Raw genomic sequence first — 14,486 nt, 5'->3', positions numbered from 1 at the left:
CCATTGCTAATTAGCAACAAAACAATTTTGTTGCTAAATTATTGTTTCTAATTAAGCAGCATCTTCTTGTAGTGTTGTTTAAAATAAATTTTATACATATATGGAAAAATATACCAATAATTGTTATTAATCATGCGGTGATTATTAATTAGAAAACCAAAATTTGAGTTGAAAAATATTCATTTTATTTTAAAATCTGCAGTCATGAATTAGAACACTCTGAGAACAAAAGTTGTTCCACTTACACAAATTAAAACTTAGCCATTATTAAGAAGGCAATTAACAATATTTATTCTGACTTATTACAATCAGTACCTAATGGTCATAATCATTTTAGTGGAGCTTAAAATGTTCAAGAATGACTTTGTTGCCTACCGGTTGTTTTAGAAAAACCTTTACAAACTCTGCCATATTGAAATTGTGATAACGAGCAGTCTTTTTATCAGATAGTAGTTCTGCCAAAGGACCATAAACATCTGATTCTTCTCTTCTTCCTGGGTTTGGATTATAAAACAGAACAATTGATACTCTTGGCCCATTGCTAGAATTAGCCATCACTCTATGTTGTGCGCTTTTATAGCCATCATTCGAAATAATCTATACAAAAGAGAATCCTCAATAAGAAAAATTAAAGAGTGGTTTCATGTAATAATGACCATTACAATTGAACAAATATCATTGATTTATTATTATACCTCAAGATGTATAAAATATTATCATAATATAGTTTTTAACTGTGTGGAATATGCATGTATCCATACATATGACATTTTATTTTAACATACCTTAAAATGCTTTTAATTATATCTGTCAACACCAAAATATCATAATATTTGTATAACATGATATCTCAAAAAAATCACTTATACATCCTTCTGCTTGAGCTATTGATCATAAAATCAAATAAAATTATTAAATTTTATTGTTAAAAAAAGAAAGAATTATTTAATGTTAAAAAATATTAGGATTTTTTTTATTAGGTACCTTTGAAAATTCATACGTATCTCTCAATAAAACCAAATGCTATATATAACTCTTAAAATTTGATATATTTACATATACATACCTCTCTACCCCACACACACTATTAAATAATATTATAAATTATGTAAATTTTGATTTTATATTAAAATATAAATTGAATATCATTTAAATTTCAAAATTGTCCCTAGCAATGTTAACTTTTATGTAGATGTAATATTTCAAATACTGAAAATATTGTAAGGTTGTTTCTCTTTGTATCTAAAAGGATGTTGTTACTTCTAAAACATCAAATTTAGTTCAAATAGAAACCATAAGAACCAACTAATAATATAGAACACTTAGGAATACAATGTACAGGTATAAGCGCTTATGTGTGGGACTTACACCCGAAAGAAAAGCCATAAAACCTAGGTAGAGATCCATACAACCTAGGACTTACTGCTATAAGCTAGGTTGCAAGATCGAGACCAAAAGCCTTATGGGTAGGCTTATGCCCTTAAGCAACTCCACAATACCCGTGACCCTCGAGAATTTTCAAATCCAAATCCATACGGCCCATGCATATGTCCATAGGAAGACCTTGTAAGAGGAAGGGTACAAAAAGTGCATCTAAGGTTTTTTTATGGTATTTTTGGTGGCCAGATGAAGAAGAAAGGAGGAATAAGATTGGGAGAGCTTTCTTCACCAATCAAAGAGGCAGCCAAGCACACTGTAATGATTGCAAATGAACTAACCCCTTTAGTCCCACATCGGCTATGAGATGGACTCTTTGTGTGCATATAAGTGGTGAGCATCCTTCACTAATAGACCGGTCTTTTGGTGACACGCTCTCCTCACTAATAGCTTGAGTTCAGCTCCCAATGAAAGCACCAATGTTATGCACACAAGTGGTGAGGAGAGCGTGTCGCAAAAGACCCGAGTACTATTAGTGAAGGATGCTCACCACTTATATGCACACAAAAGAGTCATCTCATAGCGATGTGGGACTAAAGGGGTTGAGTTCATTATGCAATCATCACATCACCTAGTTCTAGGGCACTAAAGGAGCCGCTCAGGGAGAGATATCGATGGTTCCCTCTAAATTTCTTTGGTAGTTCCTCACCAATCTGGGAGTGAAAGAGACTTGAGGGAACTTTAATGTTTTCATTGATGTTTTTAATCATTCTTCAATACAAAGTTGTTCCCCAATGATGGGGAACTATTGTGTTAGGTTTTTGGGCATAGATAAATTCTAGTATTTATTCTTTTTGAGGCTTGGATGTAATCTTTCTTAATCTTTCATATTGAAATATTTTAACTAAGATTTAGTTATGCATACTATATTGTTATGATTCAATTGCTGTGAGAGCCTAGAAATTTATATACGATTCACGCTAGTAAAATTCAAGAGGTACACCATGTGTATATCAACCATTACTGAAGTAAATAGTGAGTCCATCTAGAAATAGGGCACTTTAGGATTGATTTTGTGATCCTCATGATTCTCTTAAGTGTAATCAACCTTGTTGGAGCTCTTTGATCGCTAATGTAATTGTAGGGAGAGTCAATCAGCAAGAGATTTCCAACCGGTATCTATATGGGATTAAGGTTGACTACTTTTGAGAAAAGAATTAACTAAATTAGAAATACATGATTGATTTCCAAATTAGAGTTTATAGAGTATTAATCTGGTCGTATGGATATACGTATCGACTTTGTATGGGAATAGGTGTTAATTACCTTGAGAAAGAGGTTAGCACACATTAGGAATTCTCTCACTCCAATCAGCATGACTTTCTTGCTTGTTATACATCCTCACCTAATACTTATTTATAGTCCTAGAGGCAGAGTGCAGTGCTTAGACACCTCTCTCTTTTTATGCTTGGTTTACTCTCAAGTCTTAGCTTTCCATTATTTGTAATTCATCATGTTAATCTCTTTTGGTTTTATTCATATTCATTTTAGTTAGGCTCGATAATGAAATCTAGCACTAGTAATTCCTAGTTCTCGTGGAATCGACAACCCTGCTTTTCAACTCACTATATTACTTAGCCAATAGGTGCACTTGTGTTCACTTACAAGAAGTGACATATCACGCCTTATCAACAACATTGTAAGGGGATTCTTTGTATCCTAAAGGCTTAGCACTCACCGATGGCACACAGTATAAGAAGCTTGAGACAAAATACATAATGAGTGTACAATTATATAACATTTAAGATCATTTTATACACTCATTAGGCATGTATTAGAGTTGTATTTTGGAATTCGATGCAAAATATAGTGCATTTTGCATTCTCAGACTTCGGGCAGTGATTAAAGATGAGAGAAAGAGAGAGAAAGATCCAAAAGTAGAATTCTAAAGACAAAATGATGAAGATGGAGCTCTGTCGGCATCAATCAACTAAGGACAGGCCTAACAGAATGACTTACGAGCACCTTACACCCTTACTTACTGCAATAAGCCTTTTCCAGAGAACCTTGTGGGCATGCTTATGCCCGTAAGAAGGAGCATAAAAATATCCAAAGGAACTTACGGGTGCAACTTACGCCTGTAAGCCCGACTATAAGGATTATCCAAAGGAGCTTACGAGCAGAGCATACGCCCGTAAGAGTGATCATAAGGGGTATATAGATAAGCTTACGGTCCAGCGCTTACAGCCATAAGTTGGACCATGACACCATACAAAAGACCTTACGGATGGGACTTACGACCGTAAGTGATCCCATAAAGCTCTCCACCCATTATCCCCAGCTCTTTATGGCTATGTCCTTAAGCCAGTAAGCAGCCCGTAAGTGGTACAATATAAATATTCCTAATGAAGGTTTTCAGGGTATCTTTTGTTCTATTCAAAGGCAAGGCTAAGAGGGAAAAAAGGGAGTGAATCTCTAGGGCTTTAGAGTAAATTCTAGAGGGAGATTCAACCCTTCTGTCTTGGAGAAGTTCGTGGAGGTCCTCCGGCGTTCTTCAACAATCATCTCTCGACACAATTGAGAAGGGTGTTTTCATGTCTTTATTGATTCTCATTGTGTCTTATTGTTTGGATGCTTGCCCTCCATTAAAGGAGGGCTAATTTTGTAGATGTTCGGGCATAGTTGAACTCTAGGATTTTATTTGATTTTGATATTGGTTTGTTAATCATGTTATTTTAATTGTTTCTTAATTTCAATCCATATTATTTAAATCCAATTGCGTGTTTTGTATGGCTTGATTGCTAACGAGGTGAAAGCTCTAATTATCATGTATGATGTGCTTTGTGATGAGTAGAAATACCCACATAGCATAGACAGTACTACGATTGGAGGGATTGTGAGTAAGCCTAGCAATGGGATATTTAGGAGTCAAGAGTTCTCCTCCCTTAATCCTCCCAGAGTGGATTAACAAGTAATTTTTCATGCTCTTTGCAATCGTGGGGAATAGATTTTTAAGAAAAATCACATTTCTATTCTATATGGGATTAGGGATAATCTCTTTGCAAGAAGGATTATGTACTTAAGAAATTCTTGTCAATCCATATTGAGATTTCATAGAGTGCAATGCGATTGTGGGGTGTTTGTATCAGGACTTTACTAAATCAGTTACTAATCGCCCTTGCAAGAGCGATTTAATATATTTTAGAATTTCTCTCATTTCAAATAGGATTGCATACTTATATAGCCTTTGCCCTAAACTTAACAAGATTAGAGGGATACTATGCCCGGGTATCCTTTTCTCCCATGTTTTCTCAACTGATTTTATTTTCTCTTGCTTCTCAGTTAGTCAGACACATCACAGCTTTTGTTTAGGCTAATTTTTGCGATTACGGCTAGTGCTAATATTCTCATTCTTCTCTGTTGATCAATACCCTGCCTCTATGCACACTATTAGTACTTGATTGGCGTGTATACTTACATCCCTATCAATACATAATTGAGGACATTGCAAGTAACAAAAAATTTTGTCCCTTTCTTTAATTATCGTAAAATGGATGATGAAAAGTCATTCATGTCATTCATGATGTAATTCAATGATTTAGAAAGAATTTTAAAACATTTTAGATGCATGACTTGAAAAAAGATACACTTGTCTCACCAATTATTGACAAACTTCATCCCTCTTGTGTATACTTTAAGAGAAGCCTAAAGCATAAAGAATATGAAATTTCTCTTTATGATTTTAGCTGAGTCTCTTCAAAATGAAGAGGATTTCAACATTCAAATAAGTCTTAAAGAATCTACAATTAAAGTTCATATGGTGTAAGAGGAAAACTCATCTAGGAGTGCTTCTAAAAAGCCATTTTAATAATAGTAAGCAACAAAATAACAAAAAGAAGAAAAAGAAGGTTTATTATTTTTGTCACAAACTAGGTCATTTCAAGAGGGATTGTAGACTATTTAAGAAGTCAAAAGGAAAATCAATAATTAAGTAGTGGATAGAGCAGCCTATATAATGGGCTCTTTTCAAGTCTGTAGAAGCCATGCTAGAAGGAACAGTTGTTTACATTGGGAATACAACTATAGCCAATGTAGTTGGTGTAAGTAGTGGAGTGCCTGTTTTTGCTTTTGGTAAAAAATTAACTCTCACTAATGTGTATTGTGCATCAAAAGTCAAGAAAAACTTATGTCTTGTGGGTTACTTATGGGCTCTAACTTGTAATTAAGGGAGATAACTTTATCCTCTTTAAAGCTAGAATAATGTTTGTTACAGAGCATTACTTTTATAATGGAATGTTCAAGTTGAGCATTAATCAAGTTCAAGTTTCTTCTTATATGCTTAAATTAAATGAGTTTAATTCTATAGCATAGTAGACTTTGACTTGTACATTTTAAAAGGATGCATGAAATGGTAACAATTGGATTTAATACCTTTTAAGGTAACAAGAATTGTGATACTTGTATGCTAGCTAAGTACATCACAAGAAATCCTTTTCCAAATGTTTAAAAAACTACAACCATATTATAACCATTCATAGTGATATAAGAGATCAGCATAACTTACCTACACAAGGTAGTAAAAATTATTATCATTTTCATTAATGATTATAGTAGATATTATTATGTGTTTTTGTTGAGGTTTAAGGATGAAACTTTGGGGGGGAATTAGAATTTATAAATCTAAATTTGGCTTCATTATGAGACCTTTATCAAGTGATTAAGTGTAATACCCTGAACCTTTGGATACCTGTTGGAAAATATATTCAGGGTATTACTACAGTTACAGTAAGAATTTTTCTACAGAGTAATCTTGTTGAGAAACCCCAAGTGGAAATAACAAGGACCTAAGTGTAAAAAGTTTATAAAAGATTTTGGGTTAAAGAGTAATAGAAAAAGGATTGATATAAAAATGTTTCTGGCATCCAAGGACTGAAAAGGTAAGATGGAAGGGATCTTTTTGAAATGTTGTACTATAATCCAAGGACCATTGGATAATTTAAAAAGGATCTTTTGAGAATACTATGTTTGTAATTCAGGGACCATTCATGAGTTTTTCAGGGACTGTTTTGTAAGGAATTATGTTTTTGAGGGACTAAATGTAAATTTCGGCTGAAAGTTAAATTTGGAGAAAAAAATCTAGAGACTTGAGTGTTGTTAAATGCTTCTTCTCACCATTTTCTTCTGATAGCCGAGAGTTAAAAAGAAAGAGAATTTGAGAGATTTGGAGGAAATTGGAAGAGATTAAGTTTGGTATTTGGAGGGAGAATGGATGAAGTATTATTTGGTAAGTATTTTGATGATTTATTTATTTATATACTTGAATGTATGTGTGTGTGTATTTGGTGGATTTGATGAAGAAATATGATGGATTTGAGTAGAAAAAAACTTGGTATGTTGTTGTAGATGATGAGTGTATGAAATTGTTTTTGAGAAAGCTTGTATTTGAGTTGAAAATTATTGTTTAAAATGGAGGATGAGATTTTTAGGATTTCTTGTAGCGATTCTTGTAGCTAGAGATTAGGGTTTGGTTTTGAGTTAATTAAAGTTGATGATGATGATGATTAAGGTGTTAATGATGATGGTTAGATTGAAATGGGTTGAGTTAGCAGAGTTGATTTGGTTGGATCAAACCAAGTTGGAATGAATTGATTGAGTTGAATTGATTTGGTTGAGTTGGGGCGATCGAAATCAAGTTGAGATAGTTTAGGGTTTTGGTTCGAGTTGATTTGGGTTAAGGGTTTTGGGACTGAACCAAAGTTGGTTCAATGGATTTTTGAATAAGAATTGGGTTGGTTCAAGCTGGTTCGAGTTTGAAATTGAGTTTGGTTCAGTGCAATTAAAGCTTGGTTCGATGGAATTAGGGTTGGTTGAGATTGATTCGACGGTGTTTACCCTAAATTGAGTTGGTTTAAATACAATTGAAAGCAGGTTGGATTATCACAGGTCGGGTTTTTAGCAGATTGGAGTGAGTGGGCCCGATAGAGAGTTGATTATTATTTTTTTGTATTTTTATTTTGAGTTTAAATATATTATTTATTTTTTTATTATATTATTACATTAGGGTGTTGTTCGGTCTTGGGAGGGAGTTCAGGGTCTAGCAAAGGAACCCAAGGACACCGGAGTGAGTTGGTAGTGGCTATTATTTTTAAATAATTGATTAATTATTATTATTTTGAAATAATTATTTAATGGCTAGTATTTTTGAAAATAATTGTTTAAGTATTTCTTTTTATCATGTTTAATTTGGCGTATAATGTTGAAAGTATCATGTATATTTACTTTTAGTTGATGTTTCACGACAATCGTATTGATACATCGATTTTCGTATAATTATACGTATTTATAAATAGTATAAAATACATGTATATATGATTTAATTATTAGGTTCATGAATTTATTTTTTTGGATGGTTATATATGCTTTGATTTGGAATGATTTGTGAAATCGTATGCGTGTATTAAAAATGTTTCTACAAAGCGATATTTGTGGGGATGGTTTTCATTCTGGCGTAGGAATGGTATTTTTATGTTGGACTTTCTTGGTATTATGCATGTATCGTCTTGTGAATGTCACGGATAAGGACCATGTGATATGATTTACTCTGAGTTTGTATTATTCTTTGCATCTACGTGTTGGTTTTGGATGGTGAGCGGGCTAAGGCCCGACTACTGCGATAGTGGGTTCCACGGGCCGACCTTTAGAGGTGGCGTGGTGGACTGAGGTGTTGATTTGTCCGGATCGGGTGGGGGCGTAGAGCCACGATTGGATGATACAGTCGGGATCCGGGAGTCGCCCTGCAGGGACCCAGATGGGCAGCGTCGAGGTCATGAAGACCTTGGCGGCTCCCGACCCTAGTCGTGACGGCGGCTAAGTCGGGGAGAGTTTTGGGGCTATGGATTTGAGAATGGTTTTATATTATCGAGTTATTTTTGAGCGTTGATTTATGATGAATTTATGTTTCAAAAGTTCTTTAAAAAAATGTATTTTGCTAGAAATTCTAGTATTTTGGAAAAGTTGGAAAAATTATTTAAGCGGTTGGTATTTATATACTTTATATACTGTTATATTTAAGTATTTGGAAATTATTAAAGCCACTCTGAAAGCCCAATTTGAATGTCTTTGTAAAGCTGCGGGGAGGCGAGGAACCCTAGATTACTGATCGGGTTTAGAGCTAGTCGAGGGGTTGAGTCCGAGGGCTGCGATGGGTCCCTCATTTCTTTATTTCTTGTCATTGGTGTTGTGATCTTGTAGCGGTTGTACCCGCAAATTAGAGTGATTATATTTATTGTATTTATGTATTTGAACATGTACTTGGTGAAAAATTGTAAATTGTGATTTGTAGAGTGCGATTTTTGTTTAAAAGCAGGGTTGTCGGTTTCAGGTTAAAAGGGAATTTTTAAGCGATGGGTGCCACGTTTACCTCGGTAGAAGGGGTGGGTGTGACATCTTTTTAGTATCAGGTGTGGGTTGAGATATCCACGGTTGGTAGAGATCACGGGTTGTGATCCGAGCCTAAGTTATAAGTCGTGTCTAGACTTAGAGGTTTAGTAGGGATTAGGCAGGAAAGTTAAGGGCCGGTAGAAGTATTAAGAGTCTCAGATCTGGTTTAAAAACCTAAGTTGCGTATTAGGAATAAGGTTGGTAGTAGGTTTTTGACATTTCTGGCGAGCGGGCGGTCTTGTTTGTGATCGGGATCACGAGGTTGAGATATTTATTGGAATTGGTTTTATCGAAAATAAGTTAACTAAAAGTTGCGAAAGAAGGGGTATTTGGCGTTCTCTTTGTTGGTAGCCTGCGATGATTCTGAGTTTGATTTGAAAGATACTTTGGACATACAGTGCTTAAGAATATGGAGATTAGCCAGTGAGTAACTGGTCTTCTTTATCACCTACATTGATTCTTAAAAGGTGTGTTATGATGTGACATTGATTCGAGTTTGATTTGTCGGACTTTGGATGAATTATGGCGACTCCTCTAAGTGTAGTTTAGTTGTGTTTAAATAGGGGAGAAGATCGGGACTTGCATTTTTCATCGATTGGAATTTTTTTGAGTGTCTTAATGATTTTTTTGAGTAATGGAACCAAGGCGTTTGAGGGCGGTGAGGGCGAGGACCTCCTCCAGGTATAATAGAGAAGAGTAGAGATATTTCACGGAAGAAGCGGGGAAGAGAGGAAGAAGAGCAGAGAAGAGAAGTGGAGGAGCAGGAGGAGGAGAGAGAGGAGGGAGCGAAAGAGGGAAGAAGAGATGGAAAACCCATACTGCTTTGCTCAAGTACCCTCTAGCTCTACTCTTGTTGCCTCGGCATCTTCTAGTTCTATTATTGCACACGGTAATCAAGAACAAGCGATGAGTCGATGTTTATGTCCCTGAGCTCGTTATGTGGTAACCATGAATACCGGAGATTTTTAGCTCTATAGTTGCTTGAGTGAGGAATATCTACATGGAGCGTTTTTCGCCTGGGCGAAGTCGTATGCGGAGTGAGAAGGGAGCTATGGGTTTACGAGGGAGTTTTGACGGCGTATGATGATGCCATGCGGTCCTTAACTATGGTGCGGCGGTTGAGCGATGGGCAAGGGAAAGGTTGAACCGCGAGCAAGTAGACAAGGATGAGGTTCGATGAGCGTATGAGGACTTGTGAATAGTAGAATAATCATGTTTGTATTATCGTTTGTGTGCTTGAGATGTTTGTATTCTACATGTGTATTTCGAGTATGATGTATTCCTACTTGTGAATAAGAAGTTGCTTTTTCTTCGGATTGTGGAAAATACAAGATTATTTTTATTGTATGAGTTTTTGGAAGTGAGGAAGCGGAGTAACACATCGGAAGAGTGTTGTATCTCAGTGTATAACACCGTATAGAAGGAATCGAGGGTTCACTTTGATCATCAGTGAGATACTTGGACATCCTTTCGCGGTATTGTTATTTACTATTGAGCATATTTGGAACAAGAGAGCAGTTTGGAACAAGTAAGTGAAATTCGGGTGATGTCAGTTGATGCATGCTAAGGGAAATTTCGAGGGACGAAATTTTCTTAAGAGAAGGATTGTAATACCACGAACCTTTGGATCACTGTTGGAAAAATATATTCGAGGGGTATTACTACGATTCTGATAAGAATTTTTTTCTAGAGTAATCTTGTTGAGAAACCCCAAGTGGAAATAACAAGGACCTAAGTGTAAAAGTTTATAAAAGATTTTTGGGTTAAAGAGTAATAGAAAAAGGATTGATATAAAAATGTTTACGGCATCCAAGGACTGAAAGGTAAGATGGAAGGGATCTTTTTGAAATGTTGTACTATAATCCAAGGACCATTGGATAATTTAAAAAGGATCTTTTTGAGAATACTATGTTGTAATTCAGGGACCATTCATGAGTTTTTCAGGGACTGTTTTGTAAGGAATTATGTTTTGAGGGACTAAATGTAAATTTCGGCTGAAAGTTAAATTTGGAGAAAAAAATCTAGAGCTTGAGTGTTGTTACATGTTCTTCTCCACCATTTTACTTCTGATGACCCGAGAGTTAGAAAAGAAAATGGGTGAGAGATTTGGAGAGAAATTGGAAGAGATTAAGTTTGGTATTTGGAGGGGAGAATGGATGAAGTATTATTTGGTAAAGTATTTTGATGATTTATTTATTTATATACTTGAATGTATGTGTGTGTGTATTTTGGTGGATTTGATGAAGAAAATATGATGGATTTGAGTAGAAAAAAACTTGGTATGTTGTTGTAGATGATGAGTGTATGAAATTGTTTTGAGAAAAATCTTGTATTTGAGTTGAAAATTTTTGCTTGAAAATGGAGGATGAGATTTTTCGGGTTTCTTGTAGCGTTCTTTGTAGCACGAGATTAGAGTTTGGTTTGAGTTAATTAAATTGATGATGATGATGATTAAGGTGTTAATGATGATGGTTAGATTGAAATGGGTTGAGTTAGCCAGAGTTGATTTGGTTGGATCAAACCAAGTTGGAATGAATTGGTTGAATTGAATTGAATTGATTTGGTTGAGTTGGGGCTTGATCAAATCAAGTTGAGATAGTTTGGGTTTGGTTCGAGTTGATTTGGGTTAAGGGTTTTTGGGACTGAACCAAGTTGGTTCAATGGATTTTTGAATAAGAATTGGGTTGGTTCAAGATGGTTCGAGTGAAATTGAGTTTGATTCAGTCTGCAATTAAAGCTTGGTTCGAGTGGAATTAAGGTTGGTTGAGATTGATTCGGCGGTGTTTATCCCTAAATTGAGTTGGTTTAAGTGCAATTGAAAGCCCAGGTTGGATTATGCGAGGTCGGGTTTTTAGCAGATTGGAGTGAGTGGGCCCGATAGAGTTGATTATTTTGTTTTATTGTATTTTATTTTTGGGTTTAAATGTATTATTTATTTTTTTATTATATTATTACATTGAGGTGTTGTTCGGGTCTTGGGAGGGAGTTCGGGTCTAGCAAGGAACCCAAGGACACCAGGGAGTGAGTTGGTAGTGGCTATTATTTTTAAATAATTGATTAATTATTATTATTTTGAAATAATTATTTAATGGCTAGTATTTTGAAAATAATTGTTTAAGTATTTCTTTTTATCATGTTTAATTGGCGTATAATGTTGAGGGTATCATGTATATTTATTTCTTGTTGATGTTCATGACAATCGTATTGATACATCGATTTCGTATAATTATACGTATTTATAAATAGTATAAAATACATGTATATGTGATTTAATTATTCGGTTCATGAATTTATTTTTTTGGATGGTTATATATGCTTTTGATTTGGAATGATTTGTGAAATCATATGCGTGTATTAAAAATGTTTCTAAAAGCGATATTTGTGGGGATGGTTTTCATTCTGGCGTAGGAATGGTATTTTTATGTTGGACTTTCTTGGTATTATGCATGTATCGTCTTGTGAATGTCTCGGATAAGGACCATGTGATATGATTTATCTGGGTTTGTATTATTCTTTGCATCTACATGTTGGTTTTGGATGGTGACGGGCTAAGGCCCGACTACTGCGATAGTGGGTTCCCCAGGGCCGGCCTTTAGAGGTGGGCGTGGTGGACACGGGTGTTGATTTGTCGGGATCGGGTGGGAGGCGTGGGAGCCACGATTGGATGATACATCGGGATCCGGGGTCGCCACTGCAGGGGACCCGGATGGAGCGAGCGTCGAGGTATGAAGACCTTGGCGGCTCCCGAGCCCTAGTCGCGGCAGCGGCTAAGTCGGGGAGAGTTTTCGGGGCTATGGATTTGAGAATGGTTTTATATTATCGAGTTATTTTTGACGTTGATTTATGATGAATTTATGTTTCAAAAGTTCTTTAAAAATGTATTTTGCTAGAAATTCTAGTATTTTTGGAAAAAGTTGGAAAAATTATTTAAGCGAGTTGGTATTTATATACTTTATATACACTATATTTTAAGTATTTGGAAATTATTAAGCCACTCTGAAGCCAGTGAATGTCTTTGTAGACTGCGGGAGGCGGGAACCTAGATTACTGATCGGGTTTAGAGCGAGTCGGGGGTTGAGTCCAGGGCTGCGGTGGGTCCCTCATTTTCTTTCTTTCTTGTTGTTGGTGTCGTGATCTTGTAGCGGTTGTACACGTAAATTAAGTGATTATATTTATTGTATTTATGTATTTGAACATGTACTTGGTGAAAAAATTGTAAATTGTGATTTGTAGAGTACGATTTTTGTTTAAAAAGCAGGGTTGTCGAGTTTTCGAGTTAAAAGGGAATTTTTACTGATGGGTGCCACATTTACCTCGGTAGAAGGGGTGGGTGTGACAATCGAAAAATCTCCTTGACTGGCGTTGTGCTTTTGATGCGTGTCACGTAGACCAAAATGAAAAACAAAGCAAAAGCCCTAGTAGAAAAATCTCTCACTGAAACTACAGAGATCATATAATAATCACCTGATAAAACCAAAAATTTCTCTTTATAATAAGTACTTTTACCGATCGAACCCAGGAAAGAGACACTGAATATCAACAAAAGAAAAGCCTGCAACATCTAATGACGTCCGCTACGCCTACATTTATCTTGGGCCTGAGCTAATGAAATCTTGAGAAGGTTGAGGTGGGAGTTACGCTTTTGAGGCGGTGGTCGATCCTACGAGAAGATGTCGAGCGGCGACAAGCTTTGAAAAAGAAAAATACGAGAGAGATGAAGAGAGAGAGGAAACCCAGAGTGCGATAATGGTGTTATACTGGGGGATTAGCGAGAGCGCTTTCTGCTTAAAGAGGAAAAAATTATTGCGATAAAGGCGTTATAGTCAGAAACATATGTCTCCGCTGCCACACTTCCCCCAGAGAGATAATTTAGATTAAAAATTCAAAAACTAATTCCATTACGTCTTGGGGTTTAAGTCAGTTTGTATTTAAAAAGAAGGGATTTTTAGAGATTTTAGAAATTAATGGGGTGTTTTTAGAAATATTAGAAATTTATGGGGTTTTTGGCAAATTTCACTTTTGATAAACAATTAATATTCCCTTACAAATAATGCTAATATAATTTGTTTCCTTTTTAATTTTAAAAATCTTTTATTTCATGAATTAATAATTTTTAAAAAATTATGGACAAATTACAAATAGGGAATAACGCATTGCTACAATAATATCATGAAAAAATCATAGTACGGTCTAGACCGTACATGCACCTCGGATCCATAACCACTTTTAAGGACAAAACGGTCTTTTCGAAATGGTCTCCCGGCCACGAATAACGGAGTTAATCAAGAACCTCATATCGGATTCGGATCCGGGTCCGAAACCACATGCGATTCGGATCATCAGGAGATCCGCTCCATCTACTTCCCACCATCCCGCTCGGACGCCATTGATAGCCACCACGGGCTCGGAGAACAACGATGACGCAGGGGATCCAACAACGTTGCACGCATATGGGGAGGCTTCCTACTGGGATCGTCGCTATGGCCGGGACCCAGGTCCCTTCGGTGGTACCAGAGTACCGCTCCCTCGCGCTCCACTGTTTGATCTCTATCTCCCGTCGCCACCACCGGCTCCTCCTCGTTGGCTGTGGTAACTCCGGTAATGCTCTATCTCTCTCTGTTTCTAGGGGTTTCGAGTCACATCAGTTGATGTGAAATCATTCGCTTTTT

The sequence above is a fragment of the Dioscorea cayenensis genome, chromosome 18, assembly GCF_009730915.1.
Source record: "Dioscorea cayenensis subsp. rotundata cultivar TDr96_F1 chromosome 18, TDr96_F1_v2_PseudoChromosome.rev07_lg8_w22 25.fasta, whole genome shotgun sequence".
In the NCBI taxonomy this organism is placed as follows: Eukaryota; Viridiplantae; Streptophyta; class Magnoliopsida; order Dioscoreales; family Dioscoreaceae; genus Dioscorea; species Dioscorea cayenensis.
The sequence above is the reverse complement of the archived record's forward strand: the minus strand, read 5'-3'. Positions refer to the sequence as shown.